This window comes from Chiloscyllium plagiosum, unplaced genomic scaffold (genome assembly GCF_037043375.1).
Source record: "Chiloscyllium plagiosum isolate Xiang-an unplaced genomic scaffold, Cpla_swu_hap1 HiC_scaffold_41, whole genome shotgun sequence".
In the NCBI taxonomy this organism is placed as follows: Eukaryota; Metazoa; Chordata; class Chondrichthyes; order Orectolobiformes; family Hemiscylliidae; genus Chiloscyllium; species Chiloscyllium plagiosum.
Window position 1 is genome coordinate 28,593,243 of NW_028270179.1, and position 15,381 is coordinate 28,608,623.

Below are 15,381 nucleotides of genomic sequence, written 5' to 3' on the forward strand. Positions count from 1 at the left end.
TAACTCTGACATGTCTCCACAGATGCTGCAAGACCAGCAGATTTTACTCGTCAACAATTTCTGTTTCTGTTACGTTTCTGGCAAATAATCAGTTGAAAATTAAACGTTTGAAGTATTGAAAATAACTGCAAAAACATGGTTTAATGAATTGGATATGGTTGGGATAAGAACGAAAAAGAAACTGCGGCTGCTATAAGTCAGAGACAAAAAAAAACAGAAGTTGCTGTAAATTTTAGCAGGTCTGGCAGCATCTGTAAAGGAAAACCAGAATTAACATTAGAAATAAGCGAGGACACAGATCTAATGCATCAAATGCCAAAAAGAATAACTTAAATTATCAGCATAAAGGAAACTTCAGGAAAGACGCAAACCAACTCCGAGAAAACGTGATTGGAAGAAAGGTTTTGAACCTCTTTGACATTTATACAATGAAAGATCAATCCGTTTTCACTTGAGTACAGACGAACGAACAAGGAATCTAATGGCGACTTATAAAATTCTAACAGGACTAGATAGGGTAGACGCCGGAGGAGGTTTCCGACGGTGGTGAGTCCAAAACCTCGGCAGGTTCAGGGTGGAGGAGATATTTATTCACCAAGGTAAGACTGTGAAATTAATTATAGAAAAAGTAGTTGATGACAAAAATTGAATGCTTTTCAGAGGCGGTTAGATATCGCACTTCGGGCAAATGTGATAAATGGTGATGAGGAGGAAACAGGATTATGCTATTGAGTTGAATGAACTGCCCTCATCGTGATGAATGTTTGAACATGTGCGAAGGGCAAAATGGTTTCCCTCTGCGCCTCCCTTCTATATTTCTATGTTTCTATGTATTGCAAAAATGTTGTGGAATTGGTGCTTCGCTTTTAATTACATCCATAATTGACCAGGTTATGTTGTTCAATTGATACTGGAAATCCTGTTTCCAGTTTTGTTGGCTATCTCAAAAGTATTATTCAGTGAACGATTAATTAAATACGTTGTTAATTAAAAACTGGCAAAATAATTTACGAAATAATAAAATTGATGAACATATGATGTAAGTTTAATGACGGATAAAGTAAACGTATCAGGAAAGAAAGGGATGGTCGGTGCAGATGCAATTATGAATCACACTGATCTTCAACGTATCTTCATTATGTCATGTCCACACGTTTCCATGAAATATTTCTGCACTTAAATGCCTTTAAATTGACACGTGCAATTTCAGTTCAAACAGTACTGTTGTTGGTCTAGATCACTTGAATCCACAACTAAGTCATGTGCCCCAAAAATAACTTAATTTTAGCAATAATGAGAGATCATTGCTGCAATGAATTTCGAATAAGTAGACTCTTGTTACAAAAAATGAAAGATTATTGAGCAGGTCTTTTTATGCTTTAAACAATATATTCCAGAACATTAAATTATGGGCGTAGCCATCAGTTCATTTGTTGCTTTGAAAATGTTAATATGTGTCAATGTTTATGATCTCTGTCCTTGCTGCACAAAATTTCCAAGCAATTCTTTATCAGTTCACGGGGCCTTCATTATGAAACTTAATACGTTACTTCAGAGATAAGTGCATGGAGTAATCACTCTTTCACTTTTTCACTCACTTCTTCTTACAGTTAATTTAATGGAGATTGTGATACTAACGCGTGGAACTTGCGGCCTCTCCAGATGTAATACTCGATACTTGGTCTCCATGGCTGTGACGGATCTCCTCGTCATCATTACTGCCGTACTTCTGAAGCGCATTCCAACGATTTACTTTCCAGGTGTATTCCTGTCCATTACTCCAATATGCTGCATCAGCATTGCATTGATTAATGCAGCTAGGGACATCTCTGTCTGGTTAACAGTTTCTTTCACCTTTGAACGATTTGTTGCAATTTGTTGTCAGAATCTGAAAACGAAGTACTGCACTGAAAAAAAAGGCAGCTGGAGTGATAGGGATAGTTTGTGCGTTCGGCTTCCTGAAGAATATACCGTGGTATTTTATACATGAGCCAATATTCATAATTAATAATGTTCCATGGTATTGCAAACTGAAGGAAATCCGTTATCCTTCATCAATATGGGCAACATTCCAATGGACAGATCGTAATTTAACTCCGTGCCTCTCATTCTTTCTGATTCTTTTCCTCAATGTCCTGACGGTCAGAAACATTCTCGTGGCGAGTGCTGCCCGCAAGAGACTCCGGGCTCAGACAAAGCGAAACAATCAGAGTGATGCAGAGATGGAGAAGAGGAGAAAATCCATTGTTTTACTTTTCTCTATATCTGGAAGTTTCCTTCTCTTATGGACAGCGTATGTTGTGCAGTTCCTTTTTGAGCGATTCATAAATGAATACAAACCTCAAGCGTTCACTGACCCCAAGTTTAATTTTCAAGAAAGCACAAATATGCTTCAGCTATTGAGCTACTGCACAAATACATTTATGTATGCAGTGACTCAAAGGAAATTCAGACAGCAGTTACACGAAGTGTTGCACCATCCATTGAGTCTAATATGTAATTTACTTCGACAACAATGTAAATATAAGTCACTGCATAAGTGAAGCTATTAGAAGCGTTCAGATTATTTGTATTTGATAAAACAGCAGGATTACTGAACGTCAATTTCCAAATATCAATTGGAATCGTTTTCTTGTGTTGGCACATTTGCGCGAAGTTTATAACTTTTTTCAATTACTGATGAAAAAAACTCACTGAAAAGCAGTGCAGCCATTCAGGAAATTACAAGTACAGTGCTGGGGAATTACGGTGGTGTCTTTAAAAATAATTTGCTCACCAGTATTCTTACTGTTATGAAGTTCAAGGCGTGTTCTGTACCGTTAAGAGAGAATGAATGCTGATCTGAACTGGCATATTACAAGCACCTGTGATACGACTAGATGGCAGTCCGAGTGTGTACTGGAAAATTGAGAATATGGAACATTTACAGATTGAATGGATATGTGAGATTTGTGTGCTGTTTTGGGAACAAATCAAATTTAACCAGTCATCTTATATTATGCCCGAAGGGACTAACATCCAATCGAGTTTTAGTTTATTGTTTTGACATGATTTGGATTTTGTAAATGCATATTTTATATTGTGGCACAGACAGTCTCACACAGGGCTGCTCACACCTTAAATGGATTATCTGGGCCGACCTGACAATAATTATTAAAGTTTACTTGGCAATGTAACGTCTACATGTTCTGCGATTTACATATGAAAGAATCGAAACCAGTATATTCATTCGAAAAGATGAGAGACTTAACAAACTATCCAGGTCTTTTTCAATATATAATTTCGGTTACATCACACTGTAAACAATTGCTATAAATTCTGTGTCTATCGACCTTAAACTCCACAACCACCTGATGAAGTAGCAGTGCTCCGAAAGCTAGTGCTTCAAAATAAACCAGTTGGACTCTCACCTGGTGTTGTGTGATTTTAACTACAGTTTTGTCAACCTCGAACGAATGAGACGATCCCAGTCTGGGGTGGGTATAAATTGCAGATCTTTTGAAAATGCTCAGAGAGAGCACTTGCCATCAAGACTGAAAAGCCATGAGATCTAACATATTGCTCTCCAAACAATTAGAAAACACTTCATGAAAGGTATCTTCTCATGTGAAAGACTGTCACAGAAGATGAAAGTGGCTGTGTGGGTTTGAAATTAAGTTGATGTAATTTGTAGAAGTGTCTTATTGGAACATCACATTGTTATAGATTTTTTCCAGGTAATAAGCATTTAAGAGAAGTGGGGCAATCTTTAAATTGTGAAAAGCTGTTCATTGATCACTTTTAGCGTTAAAATAATTTGACGTTACTTTCTTTAAATAGTAGACATTGAGGGTTTTTGTCACTTATATATTAACAGATTGCAAGGCGAAGCGAGTTTTTCAGGGTGATTGTGTTGAAGTAACAGTGTGGTTCACCGCAGTGTTGTAAAAGTCTGTGGACTTGGGTCCGAGATTCGATCGGGTTTAGACAGATCCAGTCAGGGATTTGAAAAGACTTACAATGATTTGACGCAGAAAATATCCCAGAAAATGTAAACACTTGCTGATTCGTGTCCTGATCATCAAATAATTTATTGTTTAATTTCGGTAACTTGTGAATGGTTAAATTAAAAGTGAGGGAAATGGTTCTTAAGATTGCTAAATAAGTTTGAAGAGCTTCCCAAATTTGCGAAGACAGTTTAGAAAGCCAGAGGAAAGATGTGCTGTCAGACTTAGCAAAGAGGTTAGAATTGGATTAACCAGGTCCAAAATGAAAGCTGGAATTGCAATGAAGTTGGTCAAGCATTTGTACAGAAAAACAGACAATTCATTTGATTTAGAAAAACTTAAATTGCACTATCAGGCAAGTGGAGTTAGTCAATAAAGAAAGGGAAATAAGAGCCATGTTACAGCCATTTGTGGGGAGGTGAAAGTGAGGATTAGAGGTCTTCTGAGAAGATGAATGAAACCGTTTTATTTGGTGGTGGCTGACCCCTCGACCATACACGTGTAATGTCTCTCAGCCGCCCTCCTCCACGAACCAAACAAAGGAACTCTCTGGTAAGGTTTTTCTTATTTTGTAGTGTTTTATTGAGTGATTTAGTAAACAAAAGTTCCTTTTTCGCTTACCTAATCTAAGACTGATTTTAAATTTAAAGTTAAAAATGGCAGGAGATCTTAAAGCTGTGTGATGGCCCTCAGCGAGGCCAGGGACACATCTGATGTCCCTGCCTCCTTCAGGTGAAGGACGTGTGTCCAGTTACAGCTCTTGTTATACCGTAAGACTGCTCTGGAACTTTGGATGGACTCACTTTGCAGCATACACAATGCTGATGGAGTCGTGGATAGCACACTTCGTGAACTGGTCATACCGCAGATGGAGATTAGATAAGATAATTTACATTGTGGAAACAGGCCTTTCGCCCCAACAAGTCCACGCCGACCCTCCGATGAGCAACCCACCCAGACCCATTGCCCTACATTTACCCCTTCAACTATCACTAACAATTTAGTATGGCCAATTCACCTAATCTGCGCATTTTAGGACAGTGGAGAGAAACTGGAGCACCCAGAGGAAACACACGCAGACACGGGGAGAATGTGCTAACTCCTCACAGACACTTGCCTGTGGCGGGAATTGAACCCGTGTCTCTGGCGCTTTGACGCAGCAGTGCTCACCACTGTGCCACCGTGCCGCCCATAGATTGCTGAGGCAGAAAGTGAATGGCTGACCAAAAGTCATAGGAAGATCAGGAAGGCAATACAGGTATCATCCTCGATCATTTCCCTCCAAAACAGGTATACGGTTGTGGGAGATTTCTCACCAGTGGAAGGCAGCAGTAGCCAGTTTCATGGCCCATGGCTCGCTCTGTTGTTCAGAAAGGAGGGGAAAAGAGTGGAAGGGCTGTATTCATCGGGGAATCAATTGTAAGGTGAGCAGATAGGCGGTGCTTTTGTCAATAACGGGTCGCCCGAATGGTTTGTTGCCTCCGAGGTGCAAGGGTCAGTAATGCCTCGAATCAGCTGCACAACATTCTCAAGGGAGAGGCTGAACAGCAGTTGTCGTGGTGTAAAAAGGCACAAACGATATAGGTGAAAAACGGGATGAGGTCCGACAAGCCGAATTTAGGGAATTTGGAGCCAAGTTAAAAGTGGGAAATCTAAGGTAGTAATCTCAGAATTGTTACCAGTGGCACGCGCTAGTTAGATTAGGAATAATAGAATAAGCAGGATGAATGAGAGGCTAGAGAGATGGTGCGGGAGTGGGGTGTTCAGGTTTTTGGTACTTTGAGACATATTCTAGAGGAGGCAGAATTATTACAAATTGGATTGTCTCCAACTGGGCCAGACTGAAACCAATATACTTGGGGGCACTTTACTAACACAGTTGGGAGGGTTTAGCTAATGTGGAAAGGAGTTGTGAAACAAATGAGGTTAGAGAACAATGAGGAAGTAGTACCCAAAGCCCGTAAAGAACTACATAATGAAGTCAGCGTGACTCAGGGGACGAGGAGGCAGGCAGCAGATGATGAATACAAAGGGACCGTTGTTCTGAGGTGCATTTGCTTTAATACAAGACGTATAGAATTTAAAGCGGATGAACTTCGTGCTGCGATTAGTATCTGGGAGAATGATGTGATTGCTATTTCTGAGACTTGGTTGAGGGAAGGGCATGATTGGCAGCTAAACATCTCAAGATATCGAAACTTCAGGCGGGATAGAGTGGGAGGTAAAGGGGTGGAGGAGTTGCATTGCAGGTCAAAGAAAATATAACAGCTGTTCTGAAGGAGATTAAAAATCACACAACACCAGGTTATAGTCCAACAGATTTAAGGAGGGCACTTTGGAAGACGCGAGCAGTGAGCCAATATGGGCCGCGCTCAGAAATCGGGGCTGTACTGTAGGCCTCCCAACAGCGAACATGAGATAGTGGTACAAGTATGTAATTGGATCGTGGAAAGCTATAGTAGCAATAGAATGCTGGTGAGAGGAGACTTTGTTTTCAACTTTGACTGGGATTCACTTCGTGTTAGAGGTCTAGAAAGAACAACTCAGTAAGGGGTCATCTTCTACCTGTTGTTTGAAAATGAGTCCAGCCAGTTGGTTGGCATTTCAAAAGAGGATTACTTAGGGAATAGTGATCACAATTCCATAAGTTTTAGAATACTCATGGACAAAGAGGAGAGTAGTCCGAAAGGAAGAGTGCTAATTTGGGGGAAGAGAAAATGTACCAAAATTCGGCAGGAGGTGCAGAATGTAGATTGGAACCAGCTGTTTGAAAGGAAAGGAAATGTTTGAAGGCGTTATCTGGGAAGCATTTAAGGAGAGGTTGATGAGAGTTCAGGAGAGGCATGTCCCTGTGAAAATGAGGGATCGAATGGCAAAGTTAGGGAACAATGGATGACAGGTAAAATTGTATGATGATCTAAGAGGAAAAGGAATGCGTACATAAGGGCACAGCGACTGAAAATACACAAAGCTTTGGCAGAATATCGGGATACAGGACCAATGTGAAACGATGAATCAAAAGTACAAAAAGGGGTCATGAGATATCCCTCGCAAACCAGGTTAAGGAAAACACCAAATCGTTCTTTTTTCATAAATAAGGAGCAAAAGAGTACCGAGAGAAAGGGTTGTTCCATTCAAGGGCAAAGGAAAAAGGGTAGGAGTCAGAAAACAATTGGTGAAATTCTTAACGACCACTTTGCACCAGTATACACCAAGGAGAGGGACAAGGCGGATGTTGAAGTGAGGGCGAGATCTCGGAGTACTCTTATTCAAATCGGCATAAGGATGGAGGAAGTTTTCTTTCTATTCCAAACGCATTAAGGTAGACAAGTCTTCAGTTCCGGATGCGATCTACTCAAGATTATTGAGGGAAGAGAATGCCGAAAGAGCTGGGGCTTTAAATTATATCTTTGTAGCATCGTTGGACACGGGTGAGGTCCTGGAGGGCTGCAGAATTGCTAACGTTGTCCCCTTGTTGAAGGACGAAGCGAATCCGACCTGTATTTTGTACCAAACATCAGTAGGGTGGTAGCTCCGCTAACTAATATACTAAAGAAGAAGATAGAATAGTGTGGATAAGATTGGACAGATGCCAATCACATACATGTATGACGAAATTAATATGAAAACTTTAATTTAAATTAATGACGGATGTGTTTCATATTAATGGGAGTAAAATTCAGAAGAAAGTAATGAAACCATATTTTCATTACGATGGTTCATGTTTTTCTTAACAGGTGAGGTGTTATGAAGTTGAACGCGTGTACTGTACATTTAAGACAGTATGAATGCTGTTGTGAGCTGAAAGACTTCAAGCACTTGCGTTACGATGAGATACCTGTCCCGGAGTGTACCAGAAACATGAAAATATATAACATTTGGCTGTGATAAACAAACCTGAATTGTGTTTGCTGTTTTTAAGTAAATTGAATTTAATCAATCATTTTAAACTATGACCAGGATACTAAAATCCGGTCGAGGTTGATTATATTGTTTAACCAATATCGAATCAATAAGACAATGTGATGTTGGGGGAGATAAAATGTGGATCTTTTGAAAATTATTCAGAGAGAGCAGTTTCCATCGAACACAAGCGCCTGGCGATCTACCATCTCTCTCTCCAAAAAGTTTGGAAACACTCTATCAAAGGTACCTTTTCATATGAAACATACAGAGCCTAGATCATAGAACATTACAGCCCAGTACAGGCCCTTCGGCCCTCGATGTTGCACCGACCTTTGGAACTGACTTTAAGCACAGCTAATCTACACTATCCCATTCTAGTCCATATGCCTATCCAATTATCATTAAAATGTGCTTAATCTTGACGAGTCTACTACTGTTGCAGACAGTGCATTGCATGACCCTGCAACTCCCTGTGTTAAGAAACTACCTCTCAAATTTATCCTATATCTATCACCCCTCAATTTAAAGCGGTGTTCCCTTGTGCTCACCATCTCCATCCAAGGTAAAGGGCTGTTTTTCTCCAACCTACCTAACCCTCTGATTACCTGACATTTATCAAGTCGCCTTTCAACTTCATTTCTCAAACAAAAGCAGCCTCAAGTCCCTCAGCCTTTTCTCGTAAAGCCTTCCTTCCAAATTAGGCAACAGTATAGAAAATCTCGTCTTCACACCTTCCAAAGCTTCGCTTCCTCCCTATAATTCGGTGACCAGAACTGTACACAATATTCCAAATATGGCCACACCAGAGGCTTGCACAGCTGAGGCATGATCTCATCGTTCCGAAACCCAGTCCCTCTACCAATAAAAGCTAACACACCATATGCCTTCTGAACAACCGTGGTGGCAATTTTCAAGGATCTATGTAGCTGGACACTGAGATCTCTCTGCTCATCTGCACTACCAAGAATTTTACCATTAACCCAGTACTCCGCATTCATGTTACTCCTTCCAAAGTGAATCACCTCACATTTTCGGCATTAAACTCTATTTGCCACATCTGAGCCAGCTCTGCAGCTTATGTGTGTCTCTCTGTAAGCTACAATATCCTTCATCACTATCCACAGCTCTCCTGACCTGAGTGTCCTCTGCAGACTTACTCACCCACCGATCTATGCCCTCATCCAGGACACTTATAAAATTGGCAAACCATAGGACCCCAAAGCAGATCCCTATGGTACCCCAATAGTAACTGAACTCCAAGATGAATATTCCCCATCTAATCACAACTCTCTGTCTTCTTTCACATGGCCAATGTCTGATCCAAACTGCTAAACCACCATCAATCCAATGTCTCCGTATTATATGCAATAGCCTACCCTGTAAAACTACATTAGAAGCCTTAGTGATTTCCATATACACAACATCAACGGTATTACCCTCATCCACCTTATCAATATGTCTATAATTTCCAGGTTTGTCTGTACACTCCTTCATGAACATCGGAAAACATTTGCTATCCTCCAGTCTTCTGGCACTACTCCTGTAGACAATAACGACGGAAAGATCAAAGCCGAAGGCTTCGCAATCTCCTCCCTGGTTTCCCAGAGAATACAAGTATCAATCTCATCCGGCCGAGGGGAATTATCTAATTTTACTCTTTCCAGAATTGTTGACATTTTCTCCTTATGCACCTCAATCCCATCTAGTCGAGGAGCCTGCATCTCAGTATTCTCCTTGACCGCATTGCCTTTTTCTGGTATGAAAAAGATACTCGCACTAAAAGGAAAGACGACAGCCCGCACCAGGCACTGGACTTTGGATAGTCCACACCAGGCACCTCACGGTGCTGGAGCAGTCGCACCAACACTTACCCTTACTCAGGTTGTGGGTGCAGTGTTGGAAAGGGTTATAAGATATAGGATTTATAATAATCGAGAGACGAATAAGTTGATTAGGGATAGTCAACACGGTTTTGTGAAGGGTGGGTCGTGCCTCTCAAACTTTATTGAATTATTTGTTAAGCTGACTAAACAGGTGGATGAGGGTAATACCGTTGATGTTGTGTATATGGAGATATGAATCCGCAGACATGGCAGACACAGGAATACCAGCATCCTCGACCAGGTCATTATCCAGCATCAAGACACTGACATCCCTTCAAACCTCCTTGATCAGCTACGATCGGCTCGGCACCGCATCCCCATGGTCGACACAAGACTCCCCAAGCAGGCGAGCTTGGCGTCAGGCGAGCCCCAGATGGACAGAGGAAGTGCTTCAGGGATGCCCACGTGACCTCAATGCTAATGTACAGCATTCCCCGAAACCTGGGAATTATTGGGCCAAGACCATCTAAAGTGGGGGAGGAGCATATAGAAGATGTCGTGTATCTCGAGACATGCCAGTGGAAAAAAGGGCATCCAGGATAAACGTGCACAAGGAGCGTGCTACGGCACCAACAGCTCACCCATTATCTTCTCACAGCCACCTTTTTCCCAAGTGTAACAGAATCTGTGGAAGCCACATGTGTCTCTACAGCCAACTACAGAGTTCCCCTGAGAGTGGGAGAGAGTCATCCTTGTCTGAGATGATGAGATAGGAAGTTTGAATCCACTCGCAATTATCTCGTTGCCTTTTGTTACAAATTCCAATAATTCCCTGTCCATAAAAATGTGCAACAATATAATCCTGTTAGCGTGCATTAGCACCGCCCTTCCAGTTCCGTTTCTGACCATTATTACTCAGAATTTACAATCGCACTCATTCATATTCTGAAGCAAAATATTTGTTTGGTAATCACATTGTTATCCCGATCGATAAGAGTTCCCCATCCTGCTTTCCTTTTTGCCTGATTATCAATAGTGTTGTGTAGTCGTGAATATTGATGCTTCACCTTTGTTCACTGTGCGACCACATCTCCCTGATGCTGATTAAGCTGATATTATTTAACTCTCTGTGTCACAGGTGCACATACGTTATTGCAGATGCTTTGTGTATTTAGATAAAGAAACTGTCATTTACGTTTTTGTAACCGTAATTTCCTGTCACAAATCTATTTGCTGCAGTGGGATTTCAGTTATACCCAGCCCTTTGCTGTTACTTTCTGCTTGTCTTCAGCCACAGCCCCGTGCTATTCCAATATTTCAGACTTTCTCTTGGGTTTTGAAGATTGCCTTTCACCTGAGCGCTGTTTCTCCCCATCTATTTACGTTTAAAAGATGTTGTGGTTCTGTTCGCCGAGCTGGAAATTTTTGTTGCAAACGTTTCGTCCCCTGTCTAGGTGACATCCTCTGTGCTTGGGAGCCTCCTGTGAAGCGGTTCTGTGGTGTTTCCTCCGGCATTTATAGTGGCCTGTCCCTGCCGCTTCCCGTTGTCAGTTTCAGCTGTCCGCTGTAGTGGCTGGTATATTGGGTCCAGGTCGATATGTTTGTTGATGGAGTTTGTGGATGAGTGCCATGCCTCTAGGAATTCCCTGGCTGTTCTTTGTTTGGCTTACCCTATAATGGTAGTGTTGTCCCAGTCGAATTCATGTTGCTTGTCGTCTGCGTGTGTGGCTACTAAGGATAGCTGGTCGTGTCGTTTCGTGGCTAGTTGATGTTAATGGATGCGGATCGTTAGCTGTCTTCCTGTTTGTCCTTTATAGTGTATTGTGCTGTCCTTGCATGGGATTTTGTACACGACATTAGTTTTGCTCATGGTGGGTATCGGGTCCTTCGTTCTGGTGATTTGTTGTCTGAGGGTGGCTGTTGGTTTGTGTGCTGTTATAAGTCCTAGTGGTCGCAGTAGTCTGGCTGTCAGTTCTGAAATGCTCCTGACGTATGGGAGTGTGGCTAGTCCTTTGGGTTGCGGCATGTCCTCGTTCCGTTGTCTTTCTCTTAGGCATCTGTTGATGGAATTGCGCGGGTATCCGTTTTTGGCGAATACCTTGTACAGGCGTTCCTCTTCCTCTTTTGCCACTAAAGTGGACAGCTGAAACTGACAACCGGAAGCGGCAGGGACAGGCCACTATAAATGCCGGAGGAAACACCACAGAAGCGCTTCACAGGAGGCTCCCAAGCACTGACGATGTCACCGAGACAGGGGACGAAACGTTTGCAACAAAAATTTCCAGCTCGGCGAACAGAACCACAACAACGAGCACCCGAGCTACAAATCTTCTCCCAAACTTTGAACGTTTGAAAGACTCTGCATCATCCTGATAACGTGATTGACTAGGACAATGAACCCGGAACGAGACCAGTGGACCCGATCCGAACACAACATCTCACTCCTCCCTGAAAACTGGTAGCAGTGTCGACTTAATCAAAACCACTTCTCATGACACCGTTATTTGATCCTGAAATTTTCCTGCACTCCGGTGGTATCACTCTGTACCTCTCCATTTGACATCCTTCACTGTGTGAGTCTAATTACTGCCTCTATCTGCAACTCTCGCCATGAAGAGTTTTGACATCTTGAGCCAACAGAATTCTCCACTCCAGAGAGACACAGCAGTGCAGGCCAGGATGGAATTTTCTGGATCTCTCCAGGACGCAGTTTCATTCTATGTATGTAAACCTCACTGCATCTGTTTAATGTCTGAACCGGACTATTTCACTGTCTCGCGCAGACAGTCAGGGCTATCATCTGTCGTCCATGACCTCATTGAAGACGGTTCATTAGCCAGATAAAGATGAAGTACGATATCTTGATCCTTTAATAAATCCTGCAGCCGGAAAGATCACTCACAGTAAACAGCACAGAGGCTACTTAGTGGTATTTAATTCAGAACCTGAGGACATGATGTCGATATAATGCTGGCCAAGGAACAGGAGAAAAATCCCATGCTTCATTATCACCATCTTCTTTGTAAGTTCCTCTGGTCCATAGAACACTCCCTATCTCAGCCAGTTTCTCTAATCCCTAACAATCCCCACATCTTTGTAACTTTCTCCAGTAGACACTGCCCTCCCTCCCTCTGTATGCCTCGACAGCCCTGCATATCCCATTAAGCTTCTCCTACCAGTAAACCTCTCCATCTCCATTTATTTATTTTTATCCCTACAGTCGTTCATATGTGGGTAATCTTCTCCAGTCGCAGAATCCCCCTTATTTATAAACAAAAGGTCTTCTGTCCCTTTAGCTATCCCTTCCACTCGGGACTTGAAAATACCTCCCTGGCTTTGTAACTGTGTCAGGTTCCTACTATCTTCATGATCCGTGTAACCTTCCCCATCATGACAAAAATATCTCCCTACCTTATTAACCTCCTCCAGCTGTTATAATCCTTCTTGTCTCTGGACACCATGCACAGTTACCCTGCCTCTCATAATTTTGTTTCTACAATGCTAATGATGACAATAAACTCCTCTTGTCTCTAAAACACACTCAATACCTGGAAATTCTACTGGTCCCTACTATCGTCCCTATTTATGTTATCTCCTACAGTCACTACAAACCTTTCAGCCTTTAACTTCCTCCAGGTGCTGTTTATTTCCATTACGTACGTGAGGTCCCATAATCCTCCCTGTGATTGTAACTACATCCCATCCTCTCATACCTCCTCTTCCAAGTAATGTCCTCATATTCCTAAAACTCGTCCTATATCTATCACCTGTTCCAGCTTCCACAGCCCTCTCCATCTCTGTGAGAAGCCCTCCCGCCACAAACACCCCGCCGAGTTGCTACATCCCTCTGTATCACTGAATGGCACCAGTTACTAGACTAACAGAGTATGGGGTGAAATCCAGAACAGTGCATTGAGTGAGATGATCAGATGTGATCATATTGAATGTGTGCTTGGTTCGTTTGGTCAAAATGACGGCACTTGTCCTGCTTTCTCGTGCGTCTCTCCAAAGTTCCTATTTCTATCACTCCCTTCAGTCCCACGACCCTCCCTATCTAACTAACCTGCTCAGACCTCCAAACTCTCCCGACCTCAATAAACTCCTTCAGTCCTCACGACCCTCTGTATGTCTATATCCTCTATCAGTCCCCACATCCCTACCTATCTGTGTAACCTCCTTCAGTACCTATAACCCTCCCTATCTCCATAACCTCATTCAGTCCCAATGATACTCCATATTTGTGTAACTTCATTCAATCCCCAAGAACGTCCCGATCTCCATTACTTCATTCATCCCCCATGTCCCTCCCTATCTCCATAGACTCCTTCAGACCCCACGGCTCTGCTTATTTCTGTGATCTCCTTGAGTACCTACCAATCTCTTCGTCCGTGTAATCTCGTTCAGTACGTACAACCCTCTCTATCTCCATAACCTCCTTCAATTGAAATGATTTTCCCTAGCTGTGTAACATCATTCAGTCCCCTCGACCGTCCCTCTGTCAATAACTCCCTCAGTCCCCATGATCCTCCCTATCTCAATAACCTCCTTCAGTTCCCAAAATCCTCCCTATCTGTCTAACCTGCTACAGTGCTCACGACCCTCCATACCTCCATAAGCTCCTTCAGTCTCCACGATCCTCCCCAACTCCATAAACTCCTTTAGTCCTCACAACTCTTCCAATCTTCATATCGTCCTTCAGTCCCCACAGCCATCCCTATTTGTGAAACGTCTCCAGTCCTCACAACACCCCCATCTGTGTAACCTTTTCCAGTTCCACAACTGCTCCTATCTGTGTAATCACGTATCGTCCCCACATCCTCTCTATCTCCTTAATATCCTTCAGCGTTCGCACCACTCCCTATCTGTGTAACTTACTCAAGCTCTGAAAGTGTTCCCTGTAACACACTCCTTCAAATCCTAGAAGACTTCATTTACATCATCCCAGCTTGAATACCTCCAACCCACCACACCTTTGCAAATTACTGGACTAAATAAGCCCTTCCTATCTCTGTAATTTAATAATCTCCATTGTCGAAAGACCTCCTTATCTTTGTATGCTCGTTCAATCGCTGAAATTAGTCCTTTCTTTGTAATATCATCCTGTAACTTGAAGCCACCTGATTGCTGAACCCTCTTCAGGCACTGCATTTTCTCTACTTCTCTTACTTTCCCTTGCTCTTAGAAATCTCCCACTCTATATGGTCCCCGATGCCTCTGCAGCCCTCCACATCTCTTAATCCCACCGGCCTCCAATCTATCCTTCATCTTCAAAATTTTCCGAACCCTTCAGCACCTAATTTACTGCAACAGGCTCCAGCCCCAATATCACTTCTCATTTGCCAGGCCTAATCCAGTCCCTACAATGGATATCAGTTTCTGAAGCACACTTTCTCTCATCTCCAAGTCGCCACAAGTCTCTCTGTAGTCCATAAGTTTCTACTATACCATATCCAGCCGTATCTCTCCTAACTCTCCAGACCCATTATGCTTCCAATACCCTCAATCACTAATGCCTGTAACAATTGTTCTGTGCATTTTGCGACTGTGCACAAAACCTCCCCTGTCTGTGTAAACTGCTCCAAACCATCCACTTGCTCCATAAACACCTGCAGCCCTAAAGTCCTCCCTTTCTGTGTGACCTCTTTCAGACCTGACAACATTTCCAG